We start from the raw sequence: 12,000 nt of genomic DNA, 5'->3' as shown, positions 1-12,000 counted from the left end.
GCTCTATATGTTGTGTGTATGTGTGTGGGGGGGAGCATAGGGACACTGACTGCAGCTGTATGGTGTCCTGAAACCCTGCATCAAAGCCAGCAGTAAGAATGCAAGCCTTCGGGACAGTCGAATTCCTTTGGGGGTCCTCACTGCCCAGGAAGCAGAAGAGCAGTGGCGTTCTTGTCACTGAAGGGGGCGCCTGGGCTGTGTGATAGCGCCACTAAGGAGACCTGCAAATAGGCACAAATGTGGTTATTCAGAAGAAGGAGAAATGGTGCTGGGAAAACTGGACAGCTATATGTAGAAGAATGAAACTCGACTATTCTCTTACACCGTACACAAAGATAAACTCAAAATGGATAAAAGACCTCAACGTGAGACAGGAATCCATCAGAATCCTGGAGGAGAGGGGCGCCTGGGTGGCTCAGTGGGTTAAGCCGCTGCCTTCGGCTCAGGTCATGATCTCGGGGTCCTGGGATCGAGTCCCGCATCGGGCTCTCTGCTCAGCAGGGAGCCTGCTTCCTCCTCTCTCTCTCTCTGCCTGACTCTCTGCCTACTTGTGATCTCTCTCTGTCAAATAAATAAATAAAATCTTTAAAAAAAAAAAAAAAGAATCCTGGAGGAGAACATAGGCAGTAGTCTCTTTGATATCAGCCACAGCAACTTCTTTCAAGATATGTCTCCAAAGGCAAAGGAAACAAAAGCGAAAATAAACTTCTGGGACTTCATCAAAATCAAAAGCTTCTGCACAGCAAAGGAAACAGTCAAAAAAACAAAGAGGCAACCCACAGAATGGGAGAAGATATTTGCAAATGACAGTACAGACAAAAGGTTGATATCCAGGATCTATAATGAACTCCTCAAACTCAACACACACGAAACAGGCAAACACATCAAAAAATGGGCAGAAGATATGAACAGACACTTCTCAAATCAAGACATACAAATGGCTATCAGACACATGAAAAAATGTTCATCATAACTAGCCCTCAGGGAGATTCAAATTAAAACACATTGAGATATCACCTTACACCAGTTAGAATGGCCAAAATTAACAAGACAGGAAACAACATGTGTTGGAGGGGATGTGGAGAAAGGGGAACCCTCTTCCACTGTTGGTGGGAATGCAAGTTGGTGCAGCCTCTTTGGAGAACAGTGTGGAGATTCCTCAAGAAATTAAAAATAGAGCTTCCCTATGACCCTGCAATTGCACTCCTGGGTATTTACCCCAAAGACACAGATGTCGTGAAAAGAAGGGCCATCTGTACCCCAATGTTTATAACAGCAATGGCCACGGTCGCCAAACTATGGAAAGAACCAAGATGCCCTTCAACGGATGAATGGATAAGGAAGATGTGGTCCATATACACTATGGAGTATGATGCCTCCATCAGAAAGGATGAATACCCAACTTTTGTAGCAACATGGACGGGACTGGAAGAGATTATGCTGAGTGAAATAGTCAAGCAGAGAGAGTCAATTATCATATGGTTTCACTTATTTGTGTTCAAATAGCATGGAGGACAAGGGGCGTTAGAGAGGAGAAGGGAATTTGGGTAAATTGGAAGGGGAGGTGAACCATGAGAGACTATGGTCTCTGAAAAACAATCTGAGGGGTTTGAAGTGGCGGGGGGGTGGGAGGTTGGGGTACCAGGTGGTGGGTATTATAGAGGGCACGGCTTGCATGGAGCACTGGGTGTGGTGAAAAAATAATGAATAATGTTTTTCTGAAAATAAATAAATTGAAAAATGTGAAAAAACAAACAAACAAACAAAAAAAGAAATGGCAGGAAAATGGAGCCTGAGGACAAAGCCATATGACAACTCCTTGCCTGCAAGAAAGAAGATACCAATTCAGCTTTCGCTCTAATCCGTTGAAAGGCCTGGGTCTGGAGAAAGGATTATGTCATTTGCAAATAGAGGGAACTTTATACTTCTTCCTGTTTAATTTTGACGCCTTTTTTCCCCCCTTGCCTAACTGTCCTGGGTAGAGCCTCCAGTATAATGTGGTAAGAAGTGGTAAGAGTGGGCATCCTTGTCTTGGTCCTGACCTTAACCTTAGAAGGAATGCTTTCTTTCACCACTAAGGATAATGTTGCCTGTGAGTGTTTCATAGATGATCATATTAGGTTGAGGAAATTCTTTCCTTTTTTTTTTTTTTTTAAGATTTTATTTATTTGTTTGACAGAGATCAAAAGGAGGCAGAGAGGCAGGCGGGGGCGGGGGCGGGAAGCAGACTCCCCGCTGAGCAGAGAGCCCTATGTGGGGCTCAGTCATGACCCTGAGATCATGACCTGAGTGGAAGGCAGAGGCTTAACCCACGGAGCCATCCAGGTACCCTGAGGAAATTCTTTTCTGTCCCCCATTTTGTTAAGTGCTTTTATCACCAAGAGTTGGAATTTTAACTCTCAAATTGCTAAATACCTTTTTTGGATCTGTTGAGAGGATCAATTAAAGATGTGTTTCATTCCATTGACACCCCATGACAAATTAATTGATTTTTGACCGTTAAATCAAACTTGCCTGCTTGGGATAAAATCCCACTTAGTCATGGTTATCACCCTTTTTTATGTGTTTCTGGGTTTGGTCTGCTAATATGCTGTTGCGGGGTTTTGGCATCTGCATTCATTGGCAATATTGGACCACAGCTTGCTTTGTTTTTGGTTTTGGTGTCAGGGTGATAGTGGCCTCAGAGTGAGTTAGGAATAGTCTCTCATCTTCTGTTTTTGTTTGTTTGTTTGTTTTTGAAGAGATTCTGAAGAGCTAGTATTAATTTTTCCTCAGATGTTTAGCAGACTTCACCAGTGAAGTCATCTGGGTCCCGGCTTTTCTTCACGGACCGTATTTTGTTACTAACTCAATCTCTTTACTTGTTATACATGTGTATTAGTTTGCGAGGCTGCCATAATCAAATACTAGAGATAAGGTGGTATAAACAACAGAAATTTCTTTTCTTTTCTTTTTTTTTAAGATTTATTTATTTATTTGACAGACAGGTCACAAGTAGGCAGAGAGGCAGAGAGAGAGGGGGAAGCAGGCTCCCTGCTCAGCAGATATCATATGTGGGGCTTGATCCCAGGACCCTGGGATCCTGGGATCATGACCCGAGCCGAAGGCAGAGGTTTAACCCACTGAGCCACCCAGGCGCCCCCAGAAATTTATTTTCTTACAGCTCCAGAGTTTTGAAGCCCAAGATCAAGGTGCTGGGAGGGTTGGTTTCCTCGAGGGCAATAAAGGCAAACTCTTCTCCCTACTCCAGACAAGGTGCCGGCCACAAAGTACTAAGCCGCCCCTCCCTCGCTAAGCAAGACTACTACTTGACCTAAATAAAAACTTGAAAGAAAAAAAAAGACTGCTGCTTTACCAATTATTTCTATTACTCAAGTCTGCCTTCCCTATGGATAAGAATGATTGAGATAATCATAGAATTGTTCCATCCAGAGTGAACTCCTGCCTCCTTAGACCATCCCCAAAATTACTCAGCCAAAGTCCAAATCCTACAATCGGTTCTTTCTAACACTCTTAACTGTGGGAACTCTGCAGCCCATTCGTTCTTGGTACATTGAGTAAGAAAGCTGATGTATTCGACTATAGATAGGTATGTTCCTGGTGACCTTTGGATGAAGGTCAATGGCACATGAGAGATTTGTTTCCCAGCTCCTTATTTTCTATTCTATTCCAGCTCAACATTCCTCCAGCCTAACCCATAGCACACTCCCAAACCCTTTGCCAATGGATCATGTACCTAGCAAGCACCTTTCTGGGGCGGGGGCCATCTCCAAGACTTCCCAGTCTAGCAAACTCCTATGGCACCTTTAGGAGGCTGAGGGGCCATGCGGCCTGCTCTGCTGTGTTCCTCTGTGCCCTGCCTCCCCAGTAGACATCTAACTGGAAAATGGACTACTTGTCTCCCATTTTTGCAAATACCATAAGTATATTGGCTCCCCCCACCCTTGGCTTCTTTGGGTGGGAAGGGGCAGGCATGGAAGGGGAGGAAAACCCTTCTGTGTCCTCCACGAGTCTCTCATTGCCCCCCACCCCCCACAACCTGCTTATATAGAGCAGGGGTGAGTGTGTCTGATGGGGTTGATTGTTGTAGGCCATTTAGCACTGGGAAACATTCTGGTGGCTCTTTTGAAGAATGTGGGGACACAAAGCATCTATAGTTATGGGTTGTGGATCTTAGTTCCATTTCCAGGCACAGGAAAAGTTGTTCTAACAGTCTGTTACGGTAGATACTCATCATCTTTATCATCATTTCATTTTCTCCTCCTCTCCCTCCCCCTCCTTCATCATCACCAGTAAGTACATTGTGAGGTGGTGGGATGGTGCGTGAATGATGTCCCCAGCCTAGGCAAACAGCACACGAAGAGGATGAGGCCAGTGGGAAGGATTTTGGCACATCCCAACAACGGGAAAAACTCCAGCACAGCTGAAGCGAGAAGTGCATGGGGAGGCTTGGGGAGAAATGACTCTGGAGAGAAGGCAGATATGAGATGATCAAGGGTTTTTGCACACCATGTCCATGACTCTGGACCCGAGCTCATAGATGTCAGTGAGCTGTTGAAGGATGCAGGGGAGAGGCAGGATCAGGTTTACAGCATAGGAAGTTCAGTACAGAAGAGTCAAATGGATTCGAATAGGGACAGACTCAAGGCGTGTCATTTCTACAAAGTAGGGGCTAGCTTTAGCCTTTGGAGTGTCTTTACATAAACCAGAAGAAAGCCCCCCCCTTCCTGGGCAGATACAGCACAGGGGGTGCAAGACTTGTCAAGTAGATGGTGTCTTTGTGCCAAGAAGAAGTCGCCTCTTCCTCCTGGGAGGAGAACTAAGCCCACACCAAAATACGCGGCGCGGCAAAGGAAGGGAGGGCTGAATTCCAGCCTCACTCACTTCCTGTGTGCACAGTGCACAGCCTTACAGGGAAGCCCAACCTGGTGCCAACCTTGGGTCTGATACAGAATGGGCACAGAGTTAAATATATTTTTTTTAATAAAAGATTTTTTTAATTTATTTATTTGACACAGAGAGAGGCAAGTAGGCAGAGCAGCCGGCAGAGAGAGAGAGAGGGAAGCAGGCTCCCTGCTGAGCAGAGAGCCCGATGCGGGACTCGATCCCAGGACCCTGAGATCATGAGCGGAAGGCAGAGCCTCAACCTACTGAGCCACCCAGGCACCCCCTGAGTTAAAATTTTTTTAAATGTCAGTAGACAAGAGACAAGACAACTAGGCAACTGCTACTGTCCACTACAACTCCCATCCAGGCAAGAATCGAGGAGGGCTTGAAGTGGGCTGTGGCGAGGGGAAGTCACGGAATGGACCACATCCTCTGTTCCCCATCCCAAGACCTCTGTGAGCAACAGGGAGGACTGTTCATACGTCTGTCGGGATGACAGGCATAAATCAAGATTGCTCTGGACAACAGGGACATGCAGTCATCCTAAATGGAGGGAAAGGGATGGATGAGAGTTATTTTTGTTGTTGCTGTTTGTTTGTTTGTTTGTTTGTTTAAGATGTAGAACATACAGGTCTTTGAAGGTAACTGTGAGAGGAAGTCAAGAGAAAACCTCAAAATTTCTGGCCTGGGAGACTTGGTGAAAGCTGCTGCTGAGGCAGTTTTGTGTTGGGAGGAGTGGGTGAGTTTGATTTTGGCCGTGCTGATTCTTTACAAAACCAGGTCTATCCTTTTTGGACAGTTCTAGAAAGGTAAGGGGAGGCTCCCTAGTGATCATACCACATTGTCGTAGAGACATTGCAGGAAATTTGACTTAGACTCAGAACCCTTGATGCTGGTTCTTTCTATGTGAAGTCCCTCAATGATAAAAATCTCATTGTTTAATAAAGGACAGAAACCGATTTCTTATTAGCATTCTACATCTGATCTCTTAAAAGAGCTATAGCTATGCAGGGAAATAGCTAATCATATAATTGAAAAGGCATTAAAAGCCTATAAAATTCAATATTGGAGACACAGAACTTGAAGGACTCTCTAGAGGTCATGGAAAGTAAGGTGATGCCGGAGCATGCCATTAGCCCCAGTCGTAAGTCATCAGGGGCACAGAGATCCCTGAAGGACTTTTAGAGATCATCAAGGCAGACAGTCTCTCTCTCTCTCTGCTCTATTATCTGACAACCTTTCAAGATTTCAGAAGGTCACTGAATCACAAGCTGACTTCCAAACATATACAATTGCAAAGAAAATTTAGGTTTTATGCTCTAATCCTCACCGTACCAGACATACCACACGAGGCTGTTAAATCTCTGGGAGCTTCGTTTCCTGGCTGAAAATTCATTATTTTTCACTTTAACTTTGAATTAACATAGAATTCTACATTTGCATCCCCCTATAAAATAAATTAGAGAAGCATTGCTTCCTGTGACAACAAGTAGAGAGAAATCTCCTTGGGTTATTCCATAATTAGGCCCCATCCTTTTTTGTTATGGGGGAAATGATATGATCATTTGGTGGTAAATGAGGCAGTGCCCCCATATTAATCTTCTAGTTGCCCGATTCCATAACTCACCGTAGAAAAATAAAAAAGTAGAAAAATAAAAAATAAAGAATGTCTCCTCATCGTTGCTAGAGGCCTGGGAGAATATCAAGCCGGGATGAATAAAATATTTTCAGGGAATAAGTGGTTCAGGCACAGACTCAACTGTGAGGAAAACTTTGTGCTTATGGGGGGGGGTGTTATATGAGTGTCAGAAAGTCTGTGAGGATATTTATCCTGAGAGCTTTGATCCCTTCCCTTCAGAACAGATCATCAGCGAGGGCGTAAAGATGTTGAGTAACAAATTTTCTTTCACTGATAACTGCTTTGCTTTTTTTTCAAAGCTTGTTAAGGGAGTAGAATAACATTCCTTTCACTGATGCTAAAGATTCACTTTTTTAAAAGCTGATAACCAAAAGACAGGATTGTTACTTTATCGGTGACTACAATGTAGCTACCTGCCTGGTGTGTCAGCCTCCTGGGTGAGTAACAAGCTAATTCAGCTAATTCCGGTATCGTCACCAACCACAGCCATCAAGTGTCAGATCCAAATCCCTAACACCAAGGCACCTCCCTCATTACTGCCTTCTCCTCGCGTTAATGCTTTATAAAAATGGTTGCTTTTTTTTTTTAAAGATTTTATTTATTTATTTGACAGAGAGAGAGAGAGAGAGAGAGAGAGAGAGCACAAGCAGGCAGAGAGGCAGGCAGAGAGAGAGGGGGAAGCAGGCTCCCTGTCCAGCAGAGAGCCCGATGTGGGGCTCGATCCTAGAACCCCAGGATCATGACCCGAGCCAAAGGCAGAGGCTTTAACCCATAGAGCCACCCAGGCGCCACAATTTTTTTTTTTAAGATTTTATTTATTTATTTGATAGACGAGATCACAAGCAGGCAGAGAGGCAGGCAGAGAGAGGAGGAAGCAGGCTCCCCGCTGAGCAGAGAGCCCGATGTGGGGCTCGATCCCAGGATCCTGAGATCATGACCCGAGCCAAAGGCAGAGGCTTAAACCACTGAGCCACCCAGGCGCCCCACATAATGGTTGCTTTTTAAGAGAAATATTGATGTGCCAGAACAGAGGGAATACTGGAAAAAGTCCCTCTTCTTTTGATCCTAATTGAGTGGAATTCTCTTAGGTTGTTTGAGTCTATTCCTATGCTTAATTGAGAAGTAACCTTTTTAGGTTTTTTTCAAGCTTCAGAGAAGACCTTTTTATCCTTGGGTTCCGGAAGCCCATGAGGTGTACTGGTGGTTGGCTTCATAGTCAAGGCATTCAGGAGCAGGGGAAGTGCCCCAGGGATATTCTTACTGCAGAAAAAGTGATTTGGGGATACGATAGTCAAGAGAGGGGAGAGAGGATAGAACTTTAAGAGACGGGAAGGGAACTCATGTGTCTTTAGCTTTTGGTGAAATCCCTCATGTCCTGTGTGTGATCCCATGTCTCAGGCCTTGGTGGGACAGGATAAGCTGGCAGGGATGGGGTCCCTGGAGACGTGAGCAGCCCCCAGAGTGGGAAGCAGACCCAACTGAGGTGTCCTGTCAGTACACAAGTGGAAGTATTAGGAGGGGCTTTGACCATGTGGCAAAGGTTCCTGTGAGGGAAACCTTTCACTTTTTCAGCCATGACATGTCCGTGTGGTGATGGACATTTCCAAGTTCAGGAAACTGGCTTAATGTGGGAAAGCAATACTTTCCAGCTTCATGTGCCTCTCAGAAGACAGCCTGATGAATCTTTTTTGGTTACATTCTTAATGTAATTCTATACCACAGGCATTTGTAAGAAGAGGTTCACTGGGGACCCAGTTAAAGCTATTCTCTGGTGTAACTGCCTCAAACCAATTAGAACATATAAAATTTTTAATCTGGGCCTCTTGAGGCAGCTCTGGTCAATCGAAAGTTTAGACCTAAATAAGTACTGTTGATTAACCACCCCCTGTTGATAAGAAAAATGGCAGGCTTCATAGAAAATTTTTAATAGATTATTTTATTTAAAGGCTTTATGTATTTATTTGACAGATAGAGATCACAAGTAGGCAGAGAGGCAGGCGGGGGGCGGGGGGGGGGAAGCAGGCTTCCTGCAGAGCAGAGAGTAGTAATGCGGGGTCTCGATCCCAGGACCCTGACATCATGACCTAAGCCAAAGGCAGAGGCCTAACCCACTGAGCCACCCAGGCGCCCCTTAATAAATTATTTTAAAACGTGTCCTCCAGCAGCATCACTGGACCCTTCCCCTCTGACCTCGCTGACTTGCCAAACCAAACGACTCCCAGTTCCCTGAACGTGCCATCCTCGCCTGCACCGTCTTCTTCTCAAGTTCCCTAGAGAAGCGAACATTTATCTCTTTCCCAAATCCTATTCTCTCTCTCTCTGAGACGGAACCTTGCCTGCCTCCTTTGCCCCCATTCCCTTCTGAGGGCCGTGTTTCCGAATCCCAGGCAAGCCGTGACTCGGGCCGGCTGTTGCGGGATCTGTGTGATGCTCGCCTGCGGGTGTAGACCTCCGCGGTCCTCCGCGGTCCTGAGCCGCCTGAGTCGCGGTTCCTTCTTCCCGGGCTGTCTCGGGTCGGCTGCTCGCGGCCACTCCTCTCCCTCTTCCGTGTGTGCTTCACGCTCATGTCCACACTGCAGGCTCCCCACGGCATCTGCGGATGGATTTGACCTCGATTCCAGCCTCCAGCCTTGCCCGTCCACCCACCCTGTCCTGCTCTCCTTTGCCGAGCCCTTTCTCTCTCCCCGGGGGTTTCAGGGTAGGAGGACATGACTGCGCTCCTTTGGAATTTGGCTGCCACAGTCTCTTCCTTTCTTTTTGGGGGTCTATTTTTTAAAACATTTAGCGCTGGAAGGGTTGGGGTGGGGGGAAAACCCTTCTCAGAGGGCTGAGGCGATCTGCTCGGACCCCCAGAGCATCCTTGCTCAAACATCGCTGTCTGTGGGAAGAGCCTTCTCTAACCCTCAGGTCTGGCAGTGGGGCCCCTCCGGGGCACATTTTCGGTCTTTGCTTTACTGCCCTGAATCCAACCACCACACTGTACAATTGCAAGGATAATGGGTGCCTTTAAAACTGATTTACTATTTCTGCATCTCTAGCACTCAGGCCAATATGTGATTAAATGAATGAATGAATGAATGAATGAATTTCTCTGTACATCTCCCACTGGTTAGCTTTCTGTTATCGAAGACAACTCAGCACCGTACATTATGTGTATATTCTATTTAAATATAAATATATAAAATTTGGGGGGATTCCTTTTTTCTCTTATTCCAGTTTCCAGCACTTTCTAGGTTTATGAGCTCGAGTAAGTAACTTAACCTGTCTGTGCCACAGTTTTCTCGTCTGTAACAGGAGGATGAAAATTGTACCTACCTCACAAAGCTGTAGGGACATTAAATGAGCTAATACTCATAGACCACTTGGAACAGTGCTTTGGGCATAACTAACCCTCAATAAATGTTATTATTCCATTATTTCCTGCCCATTCCTCAGTGTTTTCATAGGATTACTAAACCAATGAGTTTGTTAAAATTCACAAACAGACTCAACTAGATCACTGTTTGAACTTCCCCTCTCACTGAGTTGGGGGAATTATATAAACACAGCTTTATTTTTCTTTTTCTTTACCCCCCACTTGATTCCTCTCATATTTTTGGGGGGGAGGGACTGAGGTGTGAGGGGCTTGCATGGGTAGCTCTGTTGGTATAACTTAGGGCTAAACGACTTTGCAGACCACATTTAGAATGTTAGAGAACCTAATGTTTGTCTTAAGTTTGAAAATCTTTCAGTAGTTTTACAAGCTGCCCGCCCCACCCCCGCCTTGTAAGCAAACTTGTGTGAATACTGATGAAGTTAAAATGGTGAGTGGGACAAGATGGAAACCAGTTTATGTAGCGCTGGTCTTTCTAGCCAAGCCGGCACGACTTCCATGCTGGCTCTCTGAGCCACCTGCTGATGAGAAGGTCTCTGGGAGAACAGTCCTTAGTCTTGACAAAGACGGCGTCCTCCACACCCGTGGAGTTCTTCAGTTTCCAGTGGCTTCTTTAGGACCTACGGAGGTTTGGGGACTCTCATTCTTTTAAAATAAGCATTAGGGCAGGGGTTCCAAGGCATCAGAGGGGTTTCCTAATGCTCTTTAATTCTCTATCTCAAAGAATAGTAAATGACATTTGAATATTCCCCATGCTGGTTGCAGCCCCTGCTGGTGAGACACATTTTTTCAAAAGGCTAAGCAGTTCTAGTTCTTCTATTTTTTTATTTATTTGACAGACCAAGATCACAAGTAGGCAGAGAGGCAGGCAGAGAGAGAGAGAGGAAGGGAAGCTGGCTCCTTGCGGAGCAAGGAGCCCGATGTGGGGCTCAATCCCAGGACCCTGGGTTCATGACCTGAGCCGCAGGCAGAGGCTTTAACCCACTGAGCCACCCAGGCGCCCTAGTCCTTCTCTCTCTCTCTCTTTTTTTTTTATGAAAAAAAATTTTTTTAAAGATTTCATTTATTGATTTGACAGACAGAGATCACAAGCAGGCAGAGAGGCAGGCAGAGAGAGAGGAGGAAGCAGGCTCCCTGCTGAGCAGAGAGCCCGATGCAGGGCTCGATCCCAGGACCTGAGATCATGACCTGAGCTGAAGGCAGCGGCCTAACCCACTGAGCCACCCAGGCGCCCTAGTCCTTCTCTTTTAAGGGCAAAGTGGACACAGAGGGTTCTGCTCACAAACAGTGGCTGATTCGGAGGGCTTGGGGAAGGACTCTTTTTATTACCTCCCATAGCAGAGATGTTAATGTCTAACCTGAATTCAATCACCGCATTTGAATCAAGTTCATAGCTAAGTCTGTCTCTGCCGGTTAGTAGCAACATTGAATGCCAACCCCGGCACAACTTTTCTGGAGAAAGATAGGTGTTGCCCAGGAATCTCAGGGAGGTTAACAGGCTCCATCTGGTAAAGTGTTTGTCTTGGGGAAAGGTGCTTGCAGATCTTGGTATAACTTGCTTAACATTTGTAGATTCTCAGTTCCATCTTTTCTTCCAGAAAGAGGGAGTTTTATTAATATCACGGTGAGTGTCAAGGGGATCTCAGGTATTTGATCAAGCAGAGTCTGAGTAAGAAAAGCCAATAGATGCTTTGGAAACGTGGGGTCCTTCTGGCCTTCATAATGGAGGGGATGGTGGTGTTCATTTTCTATCACTGCTTAACAAATTAACATAAGTTGGGCAGCTGGCAGGTTGACTGGGTTCTTTACTGAGGCTGAAAGGAGAGTATGGGCAGGATTGGGTTCTTATCTGGAGGCTCTGGGGGAAGACTCCACTTCCAAGACCATTTTGATTGTTGGCAAAACTTAGTTCCAGGGGTTGTAGGACGGAGGTCCTTGTTTGCTTGCTGGCTGTCGGCTGGACAGCTCTCGGATCCTGTCATGCAGCCCGCCGTGTCTTCAGAGCAGTCACAGCAGTGTTGAATCTTTCTAGAGCTTCAGATCCCTCGGACTTCCTCTTCTGCCACCAGCTGTGACAGCTCTCGGTCTCTAGAAGGTTCGT

This window comes from Neovison vison, chromosome 11, assembly GCF_020171115.1.
Source record: "Neovison vison isolate M4711 chromosome 11, ASM_NN_V1, whole genome shotgun sequence".
Lineage (NCBI taxonomy): Eukaryota > Metazoa > Chordata > Mammalia > Carnivora > Mustelidae > Neogale > Neogale vison.
Note: the sequence above shows the minus strand (reverse complement) of the source record.